Below are 23,588 nucleotides of genomic sequence, written 5' to 3'. Positions count from 1 at the left end.
AAAATGTGGTCCAAGTGGTACTGTTGCCATCCTCGCTGGAGACCATAGAGGCCTACAGCAAACTGGGGGGGGGCTTCAGGCACAGAACAGAGACGTGAAGTCTGTAGAAAGTTCTATCCAACCCCTTCATTTTAGACACGAGCACACATTTGCCTAGAGAGTTCTGTGGCTTGCCTCTGGGAGCCTTGAGTGGCCACTTCAGCTTAGAATGGCAGAACCAGGAGTCCTGGTGGAAGAAGCAAAAGGAGAACACTTCACCCAAAGATGCAGGGGTGGGGAGGGGGCAGTTCATTAGTTCACAAAGTCAATTTGTTGAAGGTTAGGGTAGCAGATAGCCTCAGGATAATTTGGAATCAGCATCTGGAATGTTCTAGGACTCTCCTCTCGTCTCTCAATTGGGTTTTTCCTCTCATAAGGCTTTCTTCACAAAGCTGGAAGTAGGGCTGCAGATGGCTCTTGGCATCTTAGCTTCACTACCAAAGAGGGACCATCTCTCTCCCTCAGTCCCTACAACCAGGGAAAGGCTCTGATTGGTCAGGCTGGGCCTTCCATTTTCCCTTGTGTCTTGGGGAGGGATGGTGTGGAGTGTTTTAATTGGCAACCTCCTTTAGAACTGTTTTTTTGGGGAGGAGAAACATTGCCCCCAAAGAAGCCAGGAAGAAAAAACTCCATGTATGCATTGTTTCAGCTAAGAAGCTTTGAGTTGCAAGTGACAAATTCTGACTTAACTAATTTAAACAACAAAGGCAATTAATTGGTTCACGTAACTGAACAAGTTCAAGGTAGGTCCTAGCTTCAGGAGTGTTTTGATCAGGTGCAGGCTCTTTTTTCTCCATTATTGCCTTTTGTTGGATATTTCCTGCTGTGTGTGTTTGTCTGTTTCATCTTCAGGGTAGCTTCCAGAACAAGGAATGTTATGCATGTCTTCAGCTGAAGTCCTGAGATCAATCTGATTGGCCTGGGTTGGGTCGCAGGCCTAGCCCTGACCCATTTTGTTGTGGTCAGGTGATGGAATACACTAACTGGCTTTTCCTAGGTCACTTGGTCCACCTCTGCAGCTGTGGTAGAATTGGTTTCCCCAGAAGGGGAAAGCATGGATGCTAGGGTGGAGGAGCAACCAACAGGAACCCGCTTTATCACTAAAAGATAAAGGGAGGTTAAAGAAATTACCCCAAATCGCACATCTAGTAAATAGTGGTTATAAGATCTGATCTAAAGTCCATCTGATCTCCAAGCTCATAAGCATTTGATTCTCATGCTTGCTCTCATGATTTCTTTGATTCATGACTTCCTCTCATACAAATCTGTTCCTGTTATCTAGTGCTGTATTCCACATGGCCCCAAACATAGTAGCTTAAAACAAGAACAAATTATGATTTCTCACAATTCTGCAATCTGGGCTGAGCTCAGCCAGGCAGTTGTTCCATTCCATGGGATGTCTGCCAGGGCTGGAATATCCAAGATGGCTTTTTCACGCAGATGCCTGGTGCCTTCACTGGGATGGCTGGAAAAGCATTCATCTCTCCACCTGGGCTCACCAGCAGGATAGATGGACTTCTTCACATGGTGGCCCAGGCCTCCAAGAGCAAGCATTCCTTCCAAAAGTATAAGCCTCTGCTTGTGTCACCCTTGCCAATTTTCACCGGCCAAGGCAAGTCTCATGGCCAAGCCCAGAGTCCATGTGGGAGGAGTCTGCACAAGGTTGTGAATATCAGAAGGCATAGGTTATTGGAGGCCACCCAATGTAATGACCCCGTGACCTACTTTTGTCCCCTTCCACCAACATGGAAACTATTCTGTAACAAGACAAGGAGCAGAAAGCTCTTTTTTAACTTCTCTATTCTTTAAAGGAAATTACTATCCATAATTAGTCCAATCAAGGATGCACCATCCCATCAGACGTGGGGTGTGGCTGCATGGCTGTCCTACAGTGGGGTCTGCTGACAGCTCTGCAGCTAATGGCAGTTGCAGTTTCCATTACGACCTGGGTTTCACAATATAAATTGTCCTACATGTGCACTTTGGAGTATGGAGTTTTATTTTTATTTGGTTTTGTTTTTTAAACATGGGCTGAACTTTAAGTTGTTTGACTTGGGTTTTCCCCCCTTAGGTTTTATTTTGAGAGCTTTACATGTCTAAAGCCACGGTAGGACACCATACATTTCATCATCTTTTTCCGACACCCAAAGCATATGTTTTACTTTTGGCATTCGGCTGGGGGGAAGAAAGGAGAGTATTTCAGAGGAGAGGCCATTTGTCACCCACCCAGTGGTCTCCTATAAGGCTGTTGTGTGCTGTTCAACTAATAAATGTCTATTCTCTGCTTTCCCAAGGACCTGGATGACCTGTCTGCTTTTGACTGGTTGTAGGTATTCTGTTTCTTCTTTTGGTAACTATAGCAGATTTAAAATTGGTATCCCTTTCCCATAAAGCTTATCTTCCTCATTCTATTTCTTTCCTTCTCCCCTTCTAATGTAAAATAGTTCCAATATATTCAAGTTTCTAAACTGCAGGGTTAAAATTTGTCAAGCCCAATATTCTTAACACCATATGCATTTTTCTTTGAGGGGATGTAAGAGTATTTATTTTTATTTTCTTTTTCCTTTCAAGGGACATGGCACAACAATTTGCTTAATTCAACTCCACTTCTTTCCACAAATGGATGCCGTTTTAAGTTTAGTATTTTATTACCTCTCTCCTCTCATTTTAAATATCTGAGTTTTGCTCTTTTATCTTGTAGCTTGGCGTTTTTGGAGGAACATATTCTATTGATGTGTCCACCCCACTTCAGCTGTTTTTCTAACTCTGGTTTCCTGGCTCATAAAGAAGAAACAATTTGAGGGCATGGCATTCCTGATGACTCTCAGCGGTAAGTGTTTTGAAGTCAAATGATGATTCCTTCCAGTAGATTTCCAGACTATTTCAAATAGTGAGTCAAATCTCCATCCTAGTCTAGAATCAAAATTGAGTATCAAGTTCCTTTTTTGAGATATTGAAGCTTGGAGGATGCCATTAAAATACCTATAACTCTTGGTATCTCTGGATCTGCAGAGTGAATTTCCCAAGGGTTCATTAAGGACTGAGTATATGACAACCTGTGTACTGCTATCAACCTCAGCGAGCTTGTTGGTTTCTGGTTCAGTGCAGTTGAGAACCATTTGAAGGGATAAGATCACAGGACACTGTGAGATTATTTGGGGCCCTTGCCAGCTCACTGGAACAAAGCAACTGATCAGTGTTCTAGCTGCATGCAAGTAAGATATGGACTCTTCCAGGGCTGGAAGGAATTTGACTTATCAAATCTATTCTCATTTATTAAATGATACTTTCCAGGTAAATGAGACTCTTGGCTTTGAACAATTTCCTGGATGATTTCCAACTTTGGTAGAGTTTAACCACCCCTTTTGGAAATCTAAGCCAAATTCTATAGAATTGTTGCTTAAGAGTTGATTAAGCCTCCATCTTGGTCTACGCTTGTTAGTGGTTGTGGGACACCCTGGCCAGGCCCATTTGTATAGAAAATTTTGCACCGGCGCTTCAGTGATTTGTGTTCCCACTCGACAGTGGAGACTTGTTGCTTTCCCAGCCCATATAGATCTAGGCGGGGCCATCGGACTGACCAGCTGAGTTCTGGCCAATGGAATATGGGCAGACGTGATGAAACTACTTCCAGATCTGGCCCCCAAACCCTCCTGAGTGATCATGTATGTACATTCTCTCCCCAGGGATGCCAACTGATGTCAACTCCCAGGTACAGGGAATGGGAACTGTGGGTGGAAGACGGCAGAGCCTCTGTCAGCTGTGTCCAAAATGGCTGTGTGAACCGCATTCTGACTCCTCGGCTCCCTACCACATCCCCTGCCCCCGATCACCAGTCTCTGCCATTGGGCTTTACGTGAGAAAAATTAAATGACTCTATATTTTGTTGAGCTCCTGAAAATCTGTAGTGTGCTAGGTACGGTGGAGAGCATTAGCTGAACTAATACGCAGGGGATTTCTTAACCTTCATGGGTGGCTGGTGATTACCTCCACCCTGGGCACAGTCCCGTGAGGAAAGTCAGGGATCACTGAGAATCTCACTAGGACTTCTCTTTGGTGTGAGCTCTTCTTTCCTTTTCAAACTTGCTGAAGCTTGTGAATAGAAATGATTGATACCCTTAAGTTCCATTTCTGCCTTCCCCTGAACCGAGACCTGGTTTTCCAAACTGAGCCTAAGACAAAATTGCTTTTTGACAGCTGTTTGCTCTTCTTTATGTAAGTGACAAGCATTTCTTAAGCCCCTGTTATCTGTCTAGCCCTGAGCTGGAACTAAGAGAGATAGCAAAAAACACAGTTTCTCTTCCCAAAGATTTTATAAATTAAGTAGAGAAGCAGGAGATCCATATAGAAGTCAACCAGAGGATAGTGAGATGCCATATGGAAAGAGATTCTATAGGAATTCAGCAAAGGGAAAGATTCGTGTGGATTGGGGTTGGTTGCAGAAGCTACTAGCAGATATAAGAATTCTACTTGGCCTTGAAGGGAGTTTGGGCAATGGGGTATAGTGAGTAAGAACGGGTCCTGATGCAAAGTCTCATATGCCCTGCTTAGCACAGAAAGAACTCATCCCCTTTGCTCTGGAGCGGGGGAGTTAGGTCTGGCAAAGCTGAGAATTTGAGGTGACTGGAGAGGCCAGTGGGGTGGGGGAAATGACTACTATTTACACTCTATCTCACAAGGCTCCTCTGGGGAGAGGAGTGCAGGATGGAGAGGGAGGGGCCCGTGGGCCGGTTTCTCTGTTCTAGGCCTTGGAGGGAACATAACTTTTCTGGAGGGCCCTGCCCATAGCACCCACTTCCCTCAACCAGTGGTGTGCTGAAGTCGACTTGTGTTGGCTTAGGACGCTCAATTGACAAATTTTCAGGAATTTTGTGAGCCATTTGTTAAACACATCTATTATTATTATAAATTAAACTAGGTAAGTCTTATTTGAACTTATAATTAAACAAGTATATTAAAACAAAGACAATCAATACTTGAAACTCATCACTTCCCTGGTATTTGCTACTTTTTTCTATAATCTATGCTATGGAGGTTACTTACAACTATTGTAGCTGTAGGGTGGTCTTGTGGGTTGAATTGTGTCTCCCCAAACTCATATGTTAAAGTTTTAATCCCCAGTCTCAGAATGTGACCTTGTTTGGAAATAGGGTTGTTGTAGGTGTAATTAATTAAAATGAGGTCATTAGGGTGGGCCCCTCATCCAATACGCCTGGTGTCTTTATAAAAAGGGAAAATTTGGACGCACACAGGAAGAATACCAGGTGAACATAAAGGCAGAGATTGGGGTGATGCTGCAGAAGCCAGGGGCTGCCAAAGATGTCCAGCAAACCACCAGAAGCTAGGACAGAGTCACAGAGAGTCACGGAACAGATTCTCCCTCACAGTCCTCAGGAGGAACCAACCCACTGACACCTTGACCTGGGACTTCCAGCCTCCAGAACCGTGAGAGAATAAGTTTCTGTTGTGTAAGGCACCCCGTTTGAGATATTTTGTGATGGCAGCCCCAGGAAATGAACATAGGCTGACATACTATATTATGCAATGTGTGCTACAGGTCACGCCCTCTACCCGCCAACTCCTCATTCTTTGACTTCACATTGATAGCTTGAAATCAGCCACAGGGTGCCACAAAATCTCGGTTTGATTCATTGTTTCTTTGATTGTCCAGAAAAGGTGTTGGTGAACTACAACCTGGGGGCCAAATCTGGGCCTCCACCTGTGTTTGTGCAAGTTCCATTGGAGCACAGCTGTGCCCATTCGTTCGTGTGTTGTCTGTGGTTGCTCCCACCCTGCAATGGCAGAGTGGCGTAGTTGTGACAGAGACCGCGTGGCTCACAGAGTTGACAATGTTTATTATCTAGCCTTTTGGAGTGAAAGTTTGCTGACCCTTGGCTTAGACTGAAGAAAGTGATGGAGGCGATGTCAAAAACACAGAGGAAACTTTACAAATGTGACTGTCTGTAGCCATTACCTTGTGATAGGACAAAAATTGAGAAAATATTCTTCCGGTATTTGAAAACGATTATCTGACGCTGCAAAGTAGTGGCTCTTATCTTTGATGAATGAGTGAAGTTCTGACATAGATTTTCATCATTTTGCTTATCTCTTATTTGTTTATGCAAATAAAAAAATTAACCAACATTCATGTCAGAACTATAATTGTTTGTCAGTTGCAACCAGAGATTGGCTGCAGATACAAGAGTTTGTCAAAAATCAATGGAAGCCTCTGTGAGAATCAATCGGCGCTGTGGAATTTATTTGCCCGTACTGAATAACAACAAAGCTTATAGTAAACCTACGTGTCTATACTATACACACACGTTTCCTCCCCTGGAGAACCAGTGGTTGAACCTTTCCCAGCACACCACTTCCTCCATCCTCCGTGCGGCACCCTCCGCTGAGCAGAGGTCACCCAGTTCACGGGTCTGTTGCAATCTGACTTCGGCCTTGGCCTCCCCGCTGTGTAGATTTGGCTTGTCTGAGAGAGTGCTGTTGGTGGGAGCAATTGCAGTAGGAAAACTCAGTGTCACCAAGGAGCCCGGCCTGGCTAAAATCTGCTCTGGGTGAGGGGACCGCGAGTGCCAAGCGCTCACGGGTGGAGTGGGCCTTCTGACAGCCTGGGGCTCCAAGGCACATCTGAGTTTGGACCTGCTCCCAGCCGCGGGAGAAGTGACAGGGCGAGGGGGCTGATTGGGAAGCCGGATTTGGTCACAACGTGAAGGACTTATAGGACAGGAAGAGCAGCTGCGGGCTGTCGCAATTCGCACTTTAGAAAACAGCCTCTGAACATCGTGGCCCTGCCTGAGGCATGTTTTCTGGCACTTGTAAGGAAGACTTGCAAAATGTTAAGAAATGGGATCTTTGCTTGATTGTGGAAGTCTCAATGGACCCTCAGAGCCTGCAAAACAGAAAACTAGAAAAGCGGTTCTGAAAAGCTTGGCCAAATGGCAGTCATGTGGCTTTCTCCATCCCTCTGCTGCTTTCTGGATGCCTGGCAGAAATGAAGAAATAGTTTTTTAGTAAACTTTTTCTTGACGACAACCAGATATGGATGGAAGGCCTTGCTTTAAAACTGAGACTGCGTATTTGTGGTGAATTAGGATGGCCTTGGGGCTCCATGAGACTATATCGGGCGGGGCCTCCCACAGCTCCTTGGGTTCACCCCTCACAGAGCATTTTAACCCCTGCCCAGCCTTCCCTGGCCCTGGCCAATAGCTGCCTGTGACTTTGCTAACCTTTCAGCCCCCGGCGAGGCAGTCACTTCAACCAGCGTCTTCTCACGCATCTCCCGCCCTGCGGAACTTCTCCCCAGGCTGCTCTCACTTGCCTCTTCCTTCTGGGCCCAGGTTTGATTCCGGGAGGAAGATTTAAGGAAGTCTAGTTTGACACTCTGGCCCGCAGCCCCCAGGCCTCAGTCTGCTCTCTGCCTGCTGAGTTGGGCCCAGCACTGGTTACTGCGTGTGTGCCTTTGTCCTGAGGTAAGGTGGGACAGGTCTGTCCCCGGGAGCCCCACTCAGTGCTACAGACCCCCAAGAACTGGAGTGTGGACTTATTCAGGCCAATCTCCTTGTGGCCTTTGGAAATGGATTCCTGGCCCTGGTTCCTACCCTACCTGCTGACAGATGTTCGGATAATGGCCTACCTACGTGCCTTCCCACATCTCCCATTGTGGCCTCTTGCTAGATTTTTCTTTTCTTCCCTCTGTATTACACTTCAGGTATGCAGTAGAATAGACAATAACTTTGAAATCCACCAGATTGGGGCTTAAATATATGATTTGTCGCCAGGTAGCTGTGTGGTCTTGGGCAAATTACTTAACTTCTCTGAACCACAGTTTCTTTGTAAAAAGGAGATAAGGTATCAGGTTGTTCTGAGGATTAAAAGTGATAACATAGTTGGAGAGTCTGTTATTTATTACTATAACCTTGAGAGGTGTAGGTCTTTATTTATTACTATGCCCTTGAGATCCACTGACTGAGATGCTGTTCAAATGCACATTCTGATTCAGCGGTTCTGGGGCTGGGCTGGGATTCTGCCTGTTTAAGAAACTCCCAGGTGACGTTGATGCTGCTGGACCCTAGACCACACTTTGAATAGAAAGACATGACATTGACATTGACTCCCTTCCAAGCACTCCCTTTGGCCTCCAGCTCCCCTCCTTCAGGCCAGAGGCTCCCGGTCTGCCCTTTCCTGCCTCTCTGTCCAGCTCTGTCAGGAGGTATGTCCCTGACCTCCATAACCTGGGGGGACTAAAACCAGGGAAGAACTCTTCTCTTCATAGAGGAAGAAGGGAACCGTGGCCATGTGCGGTGGGGAATTCAAGAGGACAATGAACAGGAAGGACGCAGTGACAGGTATTCAGCAGGAGCAGGTGTGTGAGCGCCCTTACATCTATTTAGTTTGTCTTAAGAATTTTAACGTGTTTTTGAAACTTATGATGAAGGAACCCTAGAGAGCTGGGATGTGAAAAAAATTTGGAGGGAGGTCAAGGCTCTGTCTCTGAGCTGATAGAAACTGTAGAAAAATGGCAAGAGGGAAGGCGAAAAACAGTGAGGAAGTGTGTGTATTTGCGATCTCACTGGTTTTCATTCCTGAAAATGCGCCTTTTCTTCTCCTTCTTTATGTTTTCCTCACTGAATGCCTTTGTGTGAAACCTTTGGATGTGCAGCTCTCCTTGATCCAGGAGTCCAAATCCCCCGCCTTCTCCGAGGCCCAGCTCAGCGGGCACATCCTTAGCTAACCCGCTGATCAAAGGATAGCAGGGGTTCTCCAGGCCATCCAGCCCGGAGTGTAAGGCTATCCTAGTGCCGGGAACCCAGTGGCTGCCTGACTCACCCGTCAGCTCATTGCTACATCTCCAGTACTGCCGGGCTCTGCCGCAGGTGGGAAGGGTGGGGTCCAACAGGGGGCCTCTCAGGGTTTGTAAATGGCGGTAACAGTGATGGAGACACCACAGCAGCTACCCAAACCAGAAGCCACACAGCTGATCTGGCTGCTGTCGGTGCCTTCTGTCTCCTCCAAGGAGGCCTCCTGGTGGGAGCCTGTGTGATTCTCCCTCTGTTTCACCCCCTCCAGCTCTGGGTCAGAGCGGATGGTTGAGGGGGTGGGGAATTTCCATTCTCCCTCCCCCCACACCAGGCCACACCCTGGGTCAGGACGACGACAGAGCTTTCAATGGACCTGTTTTTCACTTCATCTTCCCCTTCATAGGAAGCTGGCAGCGGTCTAAAGGCAGGTGGCCTGGAAGAGTTTATCTTCCAGTTCTCTGCTGGGCCTTTAAGGGCGGTGACCCTGTTCTGCTGTCAGAGGGTCTTCATCAAGGGACTCCTTGTTGGTGTCCAAATGGACAGTATTTTGCCCTTCCCATGAGGCTTCTCAATTGCTCGTGCAAATTGAGTGGCTCTCTTCTCTCTTGCAGGTGGCACTCGGATTCGGCCTTCCAGATTGGAAACTCCTTGAGAGAAGTTTGCAGCCTTTCCACATCCTGAAGCATGTCTGTGTTCTGAACTTCTATGACACATTTATCATCTCTGCTTTCTTTTCTTTTTTCTTTTGAGGAAGATTAGCCCTGAGCTAACATCAGCTGCTGATCCTCCTCTTTTTGCTGAGGAAGACTGGCCCTGAGCTAACATCTGTGCCCATCTTCCTCCACTTTATATGTGGGACGCCTATCACAGCATGGCTTTTGCCAAGCGGTGCCACATCTGCACCTGGGATCCAAACCGGCGAACCCTGGGCTGCCAAAGCGGAACGTGCCAACTTAACCGCTGTGCCATCGGGCAGGCCTGTATCATCCCTGTTTTCTAGTCTAGTCCTGTATACACATGCATTATCTTGAAGACCAGGATGGATCATCCTTGAGGGCAGGATTTGTGCCTGATCTTTAGATCATTTTCATTGGCAGTATTCAAAAATACATACTCGATGAGTGACTGGGAAATTGGGATGCTTTTAAACCACAGCAGTCCCATTAAGCCAGTCTCATTTAGATCTGGAATTGATATTTTTGGGCCATCTTTGTCTCATCCCAGCTACTAGAAACTCTTGAACCTTTTTGTGCAGTTGTGATGGGCAGATACACCATTTGCTGTACCGCATAGATCTTAGGAAAAATATCATCAGACCATTTTCAAAGTCAAAAGCCAAACAGTTTAGTATCTGGAAATACAGGATAGGGGCCAGCCCAGTGGCACAGCAGTTAAGTGTGCACGTTCCACTTTGGCAGCTCGGGGTTCGCCAGTTTGGATCCTGGGTGCAGACGTGGCACTGCTTGTCAAGCCATGCTGTGATAGGCGTCCCACATATAAAATAGAGGAAGATGGGCACGGATGTTAGCTCAAGTCCAGTCTTCCTCAGCAAAAAGAAGGAGGATTGGCAGCGGATGCTAGCTCAGGGCTAATCTTCCTCAAAAAAAAAAAAAAAAAAAAAGAAATACAGGATTTTTCCCAAGCTCTAAGACTGGAAAATGAAGCTGGGATGCCAAACATTTGTTTTAAAATTCTTTAAATGTATAATTGATATTTCTTATTTTTTGTGGTTTGGAAACAATTCTCTGCAGAGCTGGAGAAGAGCTCCCTCTGACCCTGGCAGTGGACTCAGGCCGCCATGTCCCATGAGTATTGGAGAGTCATCCTGCCTGAGTCTGGAAGTTGCTCTGTTCCTGCTCATCAGTAGCCGGAGCAACTGATGGGGACGGAAGTGTGGGCCTCCTTCAGAGCTGTTAAAAAATCAATGACGCTGGCGGAGAAAAAAAGGGTGGGGAAGGAGGTCAATATGGATCATAAATGCGAGCATCTTTTTCATTCACTGCTTCCTAGCCTGTCCCCGCCCCTAGGCCAGCTCCCACACAGGATCGTCACCAAGAGCGGGTTTAAATTTGCTTTAACTGGTAAGGCCCCAAGCTCCAGTGTGGCCGTAAATCAGGGGCTGGAGGTGCAGCAGCTGGAACTCAATGGGATTACCCTATCTTGTGACCCGCTGAGCGAGCTGACTGAGGAGCAGTCCCCGTATCCACTGCTGGGGACACTAAAATTGTCCTGCACTGTGTCAGCTGCAAAGGTTTCATATCGCGTTATGGCTTTGTGTTGTCTTGGTGGCTCCGGAGTTGCTAACTCAGGGCAGTTGGCCGACATTCTGGAGGAAGGAGTGGCTTCTCTGGGCTGTCTGCTCTTCCCCGTCCCTTCAAACTTCGCTTCCCAAGTGGAGTTTCGGCAGCAGATTTAGCCGGTGGCCCTGTTTGCACATGTCACCTTTCTGTAGCAAAGCTCCTTTTCCTAGCTCCCCCTCAGTGCCTCTCAGACCTTCATTTTAAACCAATCTCTGGGCATCTCTTCCGGGCCCAGCGACTCTGGAGACAGCCACCTCTTGGATCACGGGCTTGAAGTCGGGGTGGACATGTGTGGAAGTGTGGCGGTTGTTTAAATTTTTGATCTCCAAAAGAGTTAATTAACATGCCCCCCACACAGAGAGAGGAAAAATTTTTCTTTTTTTCCTTTCTTTGAATCTGCCAGCTCCTCTTGGCCAAGCAGCTCGTTTTATTAAGTTTAAATGCATCTCTGCCTTGTAAGGAAAGGAGACTATAGTCCATTTGCTTGTAGTAACTGAAGAGACCAGGCACTTCCTGGGCCCCAGTGTTCTCCTGAGATTTCTGGTTTCCACTGGAGGCGTGTTGATCTTTATTCCTTACGCTGGGGTTTTGTAATAATGTTATTTTGGAGTCAGGCGACTAGATTCCATATTACAAGGAGAGCTCTCTTGGCATTTCAGCTGTTTATCGGCCAACAGAGACCCAGCACCTATTAGGCACAGGTGCTCTGTGCTGAGGACGTCGAGATGAGTGACATGCTCCTACCCTGGAGAAGCTCCGGGAGCCCTGAGGGAGAGAGTTATGTAAACTGTGGGTTGCAACTTAATGCGATAAGTGCAGGTGTGCGTCTATTTGTAAAATGCATGTTTCCAGGCCCTGCCAGGCTGTGGGTACAGATGAGGTCAATTCACCATCCGAATTCGAATTTCACTCCCCCGGAACGCAGCCCCTCAGCTGGTTATTTCTGTGTGTCCTTGGGGTCTCTCTCGGATGCTCTTTGGCTCGGCCTCCTGTGATGTCCCTTGCGCCCAAATCCGCTCCTGGACTTTGCCTTCCAGCTGCCAGTATTCCGCCAGAGGTCTGTTTGCCGGCACTCTGCAGGCTCGGCCGACTGGGCCCACATTCCTTGTGACTTTCCTGAGCTGAGCCACTTTGTGTTCTGGGTGTGAGAGGAGAGAACACTGCTCTCTATTTTGGTCACATTTTGTCACCGCGGCCTGGAGCAATGTGGCTTGTGCTTCTGTGTCTGACACCGTCATTTGAGAAGACAGCTCCTTCGGCTCCTGCCGGCAGCTTCCCCTTCCACGGAACTTAGCTCTGAATCCACGGGGCTGTGTCCGGGGCCCAAAATCTCTGACAAACACAGTGAGCACCTCCTCGCTGACATCGCTCCCACCACAGGAACTGCACAAATATCTCTTACCCTCTTTCCCGCCATGCATCACCTCCTCAAGCAGACAGCTTCTGCTGGCCACTTGTCGCTATTTCTCAGACAGGCCCAGGCTGAATTCCTCTTAAATGTGTCCTTTCTTCCTGCTCGCACCATTTTATTTCCGGTCCTCATTCCGTCACCTGGATCACTGCCGTAATTTCCTAATTGGCTTCACTGCTTCTGGGCTCTTCTGCCCTCTACCCTGCACTCAGAGTTACTTCAATAAATGACCATCCTTGAATGGGGTCCGGGGGGAATCTGCCTCCTGCAGAATTTCTCTTGCTAGTTAGAGCAAGGTCCCAGGATATCACTAAAATCCCATTGAGAGTTATTGGCCTTTTCAATATTTTTACGTATGTGTTTTCTACTTTACCGGGTTTCAAACAGAATTCGACAGTTTCTATTAATCGTTCCAGTTATTCCCAATCCATCAGTATCAAGAGGAAATGGCCGTTTAGGATGAACATTTTTATTTGTTCTACCTATTTGTTCCATGTTCTTATTTGTTCTATGAAATTCGAAAGGATTAGAACTCTTTTGGAGAAATTAATCCTGACCAAATTACAAAAAGAAGGATTGGATTTAGGCCAACCATAACTCCATTTGCCATGGGCTTCAAGACCCGCATCTGAAATGGATTTGCTGGAGGATGCCGTCCTGCCTGGTGTGTGACGCTTATGGATTGGTGGAAACCACTGGACAAACAGGTGCAAGAAGTCGGGGTCTTAATTAGGCAGCATTGAACGAGTCAACTGTGATACAAGAAATCGGGAAACTGAGACTTCCTCAGAGAGTTGGCTTTTAGTACGGACTAGTGCAAAAAACTACAACAATAAAAACATTTAAAAAATGTTTCGCTAAGGCCGGAAAGAGCCATAAGTGCTTCTTACGCATTAACACTTAGGACAATTTTAATAGAATGCATACAATTCAGATTTTTCTCACTGTTTTCATTTCGAAGGGAAGACTGCACTTCAGGAAGCTCTTTTCTTAGTATGTGTTCCACCAGATGTGGGGACTCACGTGGGAGATGTTAGAGGCCGAGGGCCAGGTCACTCCCAAATCAAGAGGACATCGACGTAGGGGAGGAAGAAGTTTCCCTCGGCCCTCTTAGGGTCCCTGCTTAGGTCTGAAAATTAAACTGATAGAGAGAAATTAATAGGAGATAAGCATACAAATTGATTTCTATGTTTTATGTGATATAGGAGCCTATAGGAAGACAGAGAAGGATACAAGGAAATGAAGATTTGAAGAAATGGTTAAACCTGGGTCTATTTATGCTGGGTTTGATGAAGAGTGGACGGTCTTGGAAAGATCTGACAGGACAAAGGGTACACAGCAAGTGTAGTGAACTGGGGGCGCTGAGCAAGGCCTGTGTGCGCAGATCCTTCTCGTCTTTGGGATGAGGATGCTCCCTTCCTCCAGGGGTGGGGAAGGCCCCTCTCACATGAGGGTCTAATGCCTGCTTCCGGGGGAGAGGCAGGAGGAAGGTCAGAGCGAACTTCCTGCTTCTGCCGTTTCCTCAAACTCCTTCAGCTTGAAATATTCAGTATGCCAAGGTGCCAGATTTTGCGGTAGAGTGTTAGGAACCTCGTCACTAAGCGTATCGCTCAAAGACAAGGAAGCCAGGATCTTGGTGAAGGAGGCAGCCACGTTCGTCTCCTTTCTCAAACAAAGAAAGTGTCATCATCTCCTTACAGCACTTTGTTGTAAGGTAAAGACTGATTGTAGAACGAGATCCTGGCAGGCTGTAGACAAGCAAATCTCCACAAGGGGAGAGGAAATTGCCCTTGTGTCTGAAGGATGGACAGGGTTTAGACAGCATATTCTTAGCGAGGACAAGTGAAGTGGGAGTGGAAATGAGAATGGATTCCCAAGACAGCGAGGTCAGGGGCCTTGCCATTGAAGAAGGTACTGTTGGGAAATAGTAGGAAGCTACACTTCTAGACAGGGTAGGGCTTTATTACTGAGGGTCACGAAAGCCAGGAAAAGAAGCTTAGCTTGAACGCTGCAGGAAGCTGGGAGCCATGGAAACAATAATGAGACAGTTTTGGAGAGGAAAAGCCTGGGTTTCAGGGTGCTGTAATATGAGACGTGAGGGGTAGGTGAATATGGTTGCATCTGAACGACTATGTGAGATGGACGATTTACAGAGAAAAAGGGTTGAGACTTAGAGACTGACTGTTATGAGAAAGGAAAGAAAGTGATGTTGAAGGTGTCCCCAGGATTTGGGCCAATGGATCCAGGGGACCAAAGATGCGAGGAGGAGCTAGTCTGGAGGGAGACTTATGAGTTTTGCTTTGGCTGTTTAAGAAAATGATGAGAAACCCAAGTGGAACTCACCAGGGGCTGCTGCCTTAACTGTCGGAGACAGACATCTGCTCCGAGGTGTTACTGAATCTGTGAGCGAGGCAAAACCTTCTTTTAGAGAGAGAGTGAAGAAAGAAGAGCAGAGATCTGAGATGGGGCTTTGGACCGGTTGTTGAGGAGAAACCGATAAAGGAAAGAACATCCTCCTGGCCAATGACTCCCTTGTCCTGTAGAATGCCTTCCTGCCTGCTCTTTGGGGCATGGCCTTCATTCCTATCAGTACAGTGACAGTGTCAGCTTGCTGCTGAGAGAAGCAATACAGAGCTGGAAGCCAGAGAGAGTGTTTAAGGTGATTTGCTACATTATTTGGCCTACCCACTTCAGTGCCTATTTTAGGGCAGAATTCTAAACGTGGCACCCTCTGTCAGGCTCAACGTCCATCTTATCAATTGCGTAAGCTGGTGCTTAAAAGAGGACCCTGTAATTAGGGTTGTGAGATTTGGCAAATAAAAAGCATAGGATGCCCAGCTAAATTTGAATTTCAGATAAACAATGGAAAATTTTTTAGTATAATTATGTCCCAAATATTGTATGATATATACTTATGCAAAAATTGTTATCATTTATCCGAAATTCAAATTTAACTGGTTAAATCCTGTTTTTCATCTGGAAGGTCTCCTATCCCTGATGAATCTTTTGACTTCTACACTAACAGGGTCATGATCACTCCTTTTCTTAGCTGAGAGGTCCCTTCCCCAAGATATAGTTCATTCTCTTTTTCTTTCCCTCCCACCGAATCAGATGACGTAATTCAGAATCAACAAGCAATTGTCCCACACCCACCATGTTCCTGACAGGGTACAAGGCATTTTAACACATACAATATCTGTGGTTTGCAACTTGTTCAGGAGATACACACTTGAAAATCAGGTGTTTTTGTCAGAATATCCTGAACTTGAAGTAATTTTACCAGCAATCTAGACAATACGATGGTATTTGAGGGCGTTTCATAAACATTGCAATAGAAAAACACACATACCCGAAGTAGAACCATTACGTTTTTAAGTCATTCCACTGATAATTGCAAGGGAAAATTTCTTGAGATATTTATTTTTTCTTCTCCTGTTGTGTTTTCCCCTCTCCCATCCTGAGAAACCCAGCCTTTGTGTTATGAGGCCAAAGCACGATTTGTTGGTACCCAGAAGACAACCTTATGCAATGTTTTGTTTTCAAGATCCTTTGAGTAGGATTAAACTAGGTGTCCAAGAGAGGAAGGGGATGAAGGAAAATGTTTGCAACTGAAGAGCTGAATTGGCTCGGCGTTCGTGGGTAGGGAGTGGAAGATTCCATAAAACCAAGAGGAGGGGCCAACTTTTGGGCTTGCAAGCATGGAAGGTCCTGGATCCCTCTTGTGAAAAGTGCCTTGTAAGGATTTTGGCTGATTGCCTGTAGAGCAGTGGTGAGGTTCCCATGGGTCTGTGGACAGAGTGACTGCAAGGGGGCATCTCTGAGTCCTTTGAGTATAGAATGTCCAGACCTTGCCAGGCAACTAGTGGCAAAGGCTCTTTTCTTGACTAAATTTTAGTCAGACTCCTGTAAGCCAAGTAGACTTTGACTTTGGGCTTCAGTGTCCATCCTTGTTGAGCCTGCATTGCCCAGTTTTAGCAAGGATCTTGTTAGGTCACTGTAGAGAGCACCTCCACCTTTAATGTCTAGTCATCCTTGCTGTCTGATCCAGTTTCTCCTCCATCCTTCGTGTCTGGTCATCCTGACGCGTCTTCGGCAAGAATCTTGTCAAGCCAGTTTAGTCAGAGTCCCCCTTACCCTTGATGTCCCCTCTTAGTCATTTTCTATCCACTGCACCCCTCATCCTGCTCCTTGGCTAAAAATCCCCACTTTTCCTTATCGTGTTCTGACTTGAGCCCCATCTCTCTCTCTTACCAAAAAACCCCACTACAGAAGTCTCTTGAATAAATCTTCCTCTCTGTATTTAACAAGTAGAATCATTTTTGATACCAGTCAACAGCAGCAGGAAGAGGAGTGTTGGCCCTCATGGAGGCCTCCACAGCTCAGGTTCCCGGCACCTCCCTGCCTTCCTCTTCCATTCTTCGTGTCCTGGTACCATGCAGCACACGTGATGCGAAGAAGGTGGGAAAGAAGCCCCAGTAATGACCGAGACCACATTTCTCACCAGCCAGGCAGGTGGGGACAAGAAACAATAAATTCGATCAAGAAGAATAAAAAGTCATCTTATTCTTGCTTCTTCATCTTATGGCTTAACGTTCCTTCCCAATTTTTCTTTCTGTTTGTTCTTTCAGTCTCAGAGATCACAAGAACTATAAGTTTAAGGACAATCTGGACAAAAACTTACAGTTGAGAAGATTCTATCCATTAACTTGATCCTGCCCAAGTGGTCTCCTCCCCCCACTGCTCACCACCCGGCTTACGAGAATATCACCATTTAAAAAATTTTCAGCAGCTGAACACTTCACTTAGTTCAGTGCCACAGGAATGCAGTTAGAAAAACTGTACGTTATCTCATCATGTAAGGCCGTGCACAGGATGCTGACATTTAAAAACCCAATGTCCAGCATGACACAATGACATTATTTATAGACCAACGAGGATCTCAGACAAATGTGATGCATAGGGAGAAATAAAAAGAAGGAGGGCAAGTCATAGAAATCTGAGGCTGAATTGAGAAGGAAACCCCCCAGCAAAATCTGAGACACATCAAGCTTTTGTAGGGTTCCTGTGATTAGCAGGAAGTTGAGATGACTCACTGCGTCCTGTCACCCTTGCCCCGTGCTCCCATTTATCCCCTCCAAGGGTTTTAAAGCCCTGATTTGTGTAGAAAAATTACACAACTTGTCAAAGAATGACTTTGGTCTGTTTTCCATAACTGTATTTTAAAAAAGCACAAAATGGTTATATTTCTCAATCTCTAAAGATCATTGGGTCTCCCCAGAAAGACCTCGCCCTGGAGGCTGGTGCCATGTGGTGGGAGGGAACCCAGGGAAAGCTTTCAAGGGCTTCTTCTTGTCTCCCTGGGGAAACCTGGATGGAGAGGGGTGATTTTGGCCTCCAACTCTTGTCATGCTTGTTATTGAAAGGAACCATCCTCAGTTGAAATATTTAAGAGCAGTTTAAGTTTCTTTGGCTTTTCTATCTACTAGCCTTGTTAGGTCTTGAGTTAAGGGAGAGAGAGAGAGGGAGGGAAGAGTGGGGAGAGAGAGAGATGGCAGGGGGTGGGGAGAGAAAGAGAGAGAGAGAGGGAGAGAGAGAGAGAGCTGGCTCTCCCAATATAATAGGGATAAGATCAGCAAGAGAAATTCTTTTTTGTTTTCTTTCTTGCTCTTCTCCTAATTGCCACTTACTGGGGTTATTCCTTTCCTAGATGGGCCTCCACTTCATTCTCACGACAAACTATGATGATTTAAAAATTAAAGGGAGATATCCTGGCTCATCCATTTCCTTTTAATAGGATGACCTGTGGTAATCAATAGAGGAAATGTGGGAATGTTAACAAATGTGTGGCTCTTTTGAGAGTATTGAATTAAGTGGTATGTGTTCAAGGTAAAAAGATGAGATCATTTAGAAATGAGGTTTTTTTTTTAACTCTTTGGTCATTATCACTTGCATTTAGAAGACCAATTTGAAAGAAAATCAATCTGAACTGGATTTTTCCCCTTAAGTCTTTATCACTCCTTAGGTGACAGAATGCTATGGAGAGAAAACTTGGAATTGGCTTTTAAAAGGAAAAGAAAAGGAAGACACAATCTGTTGGCTGAATCTATGGAAACAACCACAAAAACTCTGTTATTTACCTGGCTTGGCGCGTTGGTTTATACAGTTTCTCCTTTCTGTCCACCCTCACATTGTCTATTGGTTAGAAATGTTTAATGGTTACAAGTTCTGGTGAAATGCCACAGGTGAATCAAGAAAGAATTTTGCCCAAGTTTAAGGGGCTTTCCTGGGAGATGATGTATTTTGTGGCTCAACATTTTACTACTTAGCTTGTAGATCTGGTTACTTTTGAAAACAAACCCTAAGTCTGGAACTTTCCACGCTAAGACTCCACATCAGTTTCAAGAAAGCCTTGAAGATGTAGCTGAGTGAAAACAATACTCAGTATGAATGGTTACTGCTGTTTTTTCTCACCGGGAAGCCTGGGGACGTCAAGGATAAAATGACGTTTTTATACAGTGGTGATGTTTCTCCACATCTCAGCCTCCTCTGAGGCTGAACAAGGTGGAGAAAAGCTTTTGTGGAAAACAATGGCAGCGTCATAATTGGCACCCAGTCATCTCAGGAGTCTTTACGTAACTTCCTGTAGTCATGTCAGAGGCTGTGGGGACATGCGCGCTTTGTACTCTTCTCTTTGGATTGTGCAAGGAAGCCAATCAGTTTTAGCAATTTCCAAAGAGTTTGAATTAATATCCCTGAATATGGTCCCTGACTGTGCTTTCCCCATCCTCGACTGCACCCATCCAGAGAAAGTGCTGTCTGCTGTATATCAGAACTCTCAAACAGATGGATGATGCAGAGGTGTCACTGACAGCCTCAGCGATGAGTGCTCAAAGGGATGGGCATGTGATTACTTCCGTCAAACATCCATTTGTCCCCAAAGTGGTCTAGGCCTTGCTACACAGAAGTCTGACACCTTCTCTTCTCCTTTGGTTTTCTAATTTAAGGACGGTAAGTAGCAGGCAGCCAAGCAGAATAAAGGCCTAGGGATTTCAAAGTGAAGATGGAAGGCTGGTGGCAGAGAGGAAGAGCTTTCCATGGGTGGTTTTAACTGTAAGAATCCTGGAATTTCACCTCAGCACTTGGTTCAATCCTAAAAGAACTTGCATCAGGCGTGGTAACTTGCCTGCTTTGTTTGTGTTTTCTCTGGTGAATGAGGTATTAATAAATGGCTCCCTGAGGAAGTTTGGGCAACCCATACTAGAAAACAAATTGATATGCAAGATTCTTAGGATGGTGTAGACGTGAGACCATATTCACTGGTGGATATCTACTCTCATTTCCTCAATTTCAGAAAAAAAATCAGGAAAACTGTGTGGCTGGCATAATTCCCTATTCTTTTTTTCGCCCACGAACTCTTGGCTTTAAAACAGCAACTAAAACCACAGGTAGATACTTTAGTGAGCAGATTTTAATCTTTCTAAGAGACACAAGGAAATTGAGAGGATAGTCAGTTGTTTGCCACTGAGGAGCGAAAGGGGAGAAAAAAGATTATTCTGGTCACTTCCTCCGCTCCCAGTCTGCTGCCTCTCACCCATCACAGGCCTGCCATCTTCGAGCAGGGAATCAAGACATGGTGGCCTTCCATGGGCATCTCAACTTCAGAACAGACACAGGCAGGTCCATTTGTGCAATCTAGTTTGGGATAGTAGCATTTGTCTAGTTCACCTTTCTTGGGTTAAAAGTATGTGAAAGACAAAGGTGAAACTTGAAAGTTAAGACATGCCTAGGTGTAACAAATTTTCTCCTTGCCTTCATATTTATCTCCCAAACACATGCAATCTCTATAGAACGTCACTTCAAGAAAAAAACTTCTTTACACAGCAGGGAGTAGCTTGCAGAAGAGAGAGAAAATCCAAGACCTACCGTATTTTATTGATTTGTACCTGGTCTTGTTCCAAATTGTTGTTAGATACATGCATGATTAATTATGCCACTGACTGCTGTGTTACTTACTGCAAATCTTTTTTTTACTGCAGTTTCATTGATGACCTTGGCATATCCAAGATTAATGAAGACGAATCCGCGTCCTTACTACTAAGCAAAGAGCCTCCAAGCAAATGATTGTGGACCAGAGAGCTATCTTCATAGCCATAAAAAGTACTTTTCAAATAAGAGATGTCAAATGAGCCAATTGCGTGCTAGATACAGGAGACCACTAGTGCTCCCTAAAGTGCTGGGCTTCCTTGCTGTGTTATTTATTGATGAACATTGGGGAACCAGAGATGACAAGAAGAAAGGAAGAGCAGGAAGCCAATAACATGGCCAGTGCATTGGAGCTGGCCAACTCCGAGCTATCACTGAGACTTGGTAATGATATGAAGGGATGGGCAATTCCAGGGCTGCACCCCGCACTGGGGGTCTGCTGGATGGTGCTTTGAGGATGACCCTAATCCCAGATCACACCAAAGTATTCCAGTTTTGATGGCAAGTTTTCTAGGTATCCAAAGTGATGGCTGCAATCCACGATGACAGAGGCTATGTGAATATCAGGGAAATTTAAGTCTGACTGGTGGTTTTTTCCCCCGCAATGTGACTCAACTTCCCTTTCTCTAAACACGTATTTCATTTTCCTTTCATAATTTATCCAATTCCTCTCACAAAAATTGCTTTGGGTTGCATTATAGGAATATTTTGGAATTCCCCCCCAACCCCTGTCTTATATTTCTCTTTAATTGTTTGTGCCTAAAAAATGGTATTTTGTTTAAGAGTACAGTAACTGGTCAAGAGGAAATGTCACTGAAACACCAAGATCCTCAATTTGGTTTTGTTTTTTCTTGCTAACTTCTCTGAGAACAATTTCCCCACAAAGCTACAGTCACGTAAATCAACAGAGAGCAGATATGCGTCCTTAGAAGTTTCAGTCATTGGATAGCCTTGGTGATCATGATATTTCTTTCTCCAGAACACTTGACTCATTTACCAATTTCATTCCCGGTGTGTGTGCTGGAAAAAGCTGCCAAGTGTTACTACCAGTTGGGGTGATAGGCCAGCTCCCTGCTGGCAGCATTTATTTACAGTCAAGAGGACAACACTGAACTAACATGAACAAGGTCTATGAAAGGTTCCCAGGAAGGAGTCAGTTGACAGATGGCAACATAGACTCAAGGTCCCATTTTCCACAGGGGTCTCCACATATCCAGAGGAGTATGCCCAGGGCATCACACAAGTACACACACGACACCTTGAGTTAATTTCACCCTTGTCTACCCAGCAGTAACTTTAGACTGTGACTTTTTCCTCTTGCATTTGCAGTATGCAACTTAGTTTTGAGAAAATCGGGAAAAGCACCATCACCTTGGGCTTCAGCTAGCCTCTTGCTTTTTCTTGATTCTCTCTGTTCCTGCCCATAAGCCACTCATCTCAGGTCTGAATCAAGGCTGGTGAATGTATTTTGCAGGAGTTTCTATGTATCTAGGGTACAGCTCTTCTTTCATCATTACTCACCTTTTCTTTCATCATTATTCACTTTTTCTTTGGTCTGCTTTCATCCACATAGGGATGTCTTGGCTGACAAGGTGGACTCAAGTGAGAAGTTGTGTCTTCTTCCTTGTCTTCTTAGACATGTGGAAATCTGGACTAATTAGACCATTGAGGAAGTGATGGGTAAAAACTTCCCACATCTTTCTTCCTGGAGAGGTATCTTCAGATTATTTCTGGAGACAGAGGAGGCAGGTCTGTTGTGTTTTAAAGAGGGACATTTATACGTGTGTAACAAAGAATGTGTTTTGCTGACTATTTTTCACTATATGAACAAGTGGTCTTGCTGTGGGATCACTTCCTGAAATCTTTAATCATTGATTACACATGAAGATGTTTTTGCTGCAGACAGAGTGACAGCACTTGTAAAGATGGGATGGGAGAACTGAGATGTTCTGAAATGAAGAAGTGGTTGCTGTGCCTGGAGCTTGGGGGAAGAGAGGGGAGAGAAGGCCCAAAAGTGGTTTTGAGCCAGGTTGAGAAGGGCTTAAAACCAAGCCAAGCAGTTTGGGATTTTTGTTGAAGGGTAAAGAGAAGCCTCTGAAAGATTTTAAGCAGGGACCAGATTCACATTTAAGAAAGATAGTTATGGCAGCAGGATGAAGAATGGCTGTGAGGGGCACAGGTGGTGGGCAAGGAGTTTAATTAGGAGGCTATTGAAGTAATCCACAGAAGAAATGATGAGAGTCTGAACCAAGTATGTTAGGAGATGAATTTTAAAGATATTAAGAAAGTAGAATGGCTGCAACTGATCTCTATCTTGCTTTACTAATAGCCATTCCATCTTTGCTCTTTGTGGCTAATGAGATATGAGCCAAATGAAGTGCCTATGTTGCCTCTTCCCTCTTTATCTTTCTTTCTGCCTGGAACTTGGGAATGGTCATCTTATAACCACAATGTGCTCTTAAGGATGGGAGTCTTGTGAAAAGCATGGCAGAGAAAAGAGACAGGAGTACAGGGGCCTAATGACATGGTGGATCCAATGTGCCAGCCTTGGATGGTCTGCCTCTGAACCTCATACTCTAGGGAAAAAAAAAAAAATCTTTTTTGTTTAAGCCACTGTGATTTCCATCCATTTGTATCCAGCAGCCAAAAACCATTCCTAACTGAGACAAATGTTGACAAACTGGGTATAGAGGAGGAGCGGAAGGATTGAGGATGGACTCTAACTTGTTACTTGACTGATGGAGTAGATGATGGTGCTAATTGCAAAGATAAGGAATGGAAGGGGAATTTAGGAACGAGTATGCATTTCATTTTGTGCATGTTGAGTTTGAGGAATCTCTACAATGGCCAATATATGTCCAGGAAATAATGGGAGGTAGACTTTTGCTAAAGATATATATCTAGAAATCATCACCTTATAGATAACAATTGAAGTCATGGGAATGTTTTAGGTCACCCAGGGAGAGCATAAGAGAAAAGCACCAATGACAGAGCCCAAGGAATCCAGTACTTAAGATTGATGTGCCCATGAACAGGACAGGGCAG

The sequence above is a fragment of the Equus caballus genome, chromosome 20, assembly GCF_041296265.1.
Source record: "Equus caballus isolate H_3958 breed thoroughbred chromosome 20, TB-T2T, whole genome shotgun sequence".
NCBI lineage: Eukaryota > Metazoa > Chordata > Mammalia > Perissodactyla > Equidae > Equus > Equus caballus.
The sequence above is the reverse complement of the archived record's forward strand: the minus strand, read 5'-3'. Positions refer to the sequence as shown.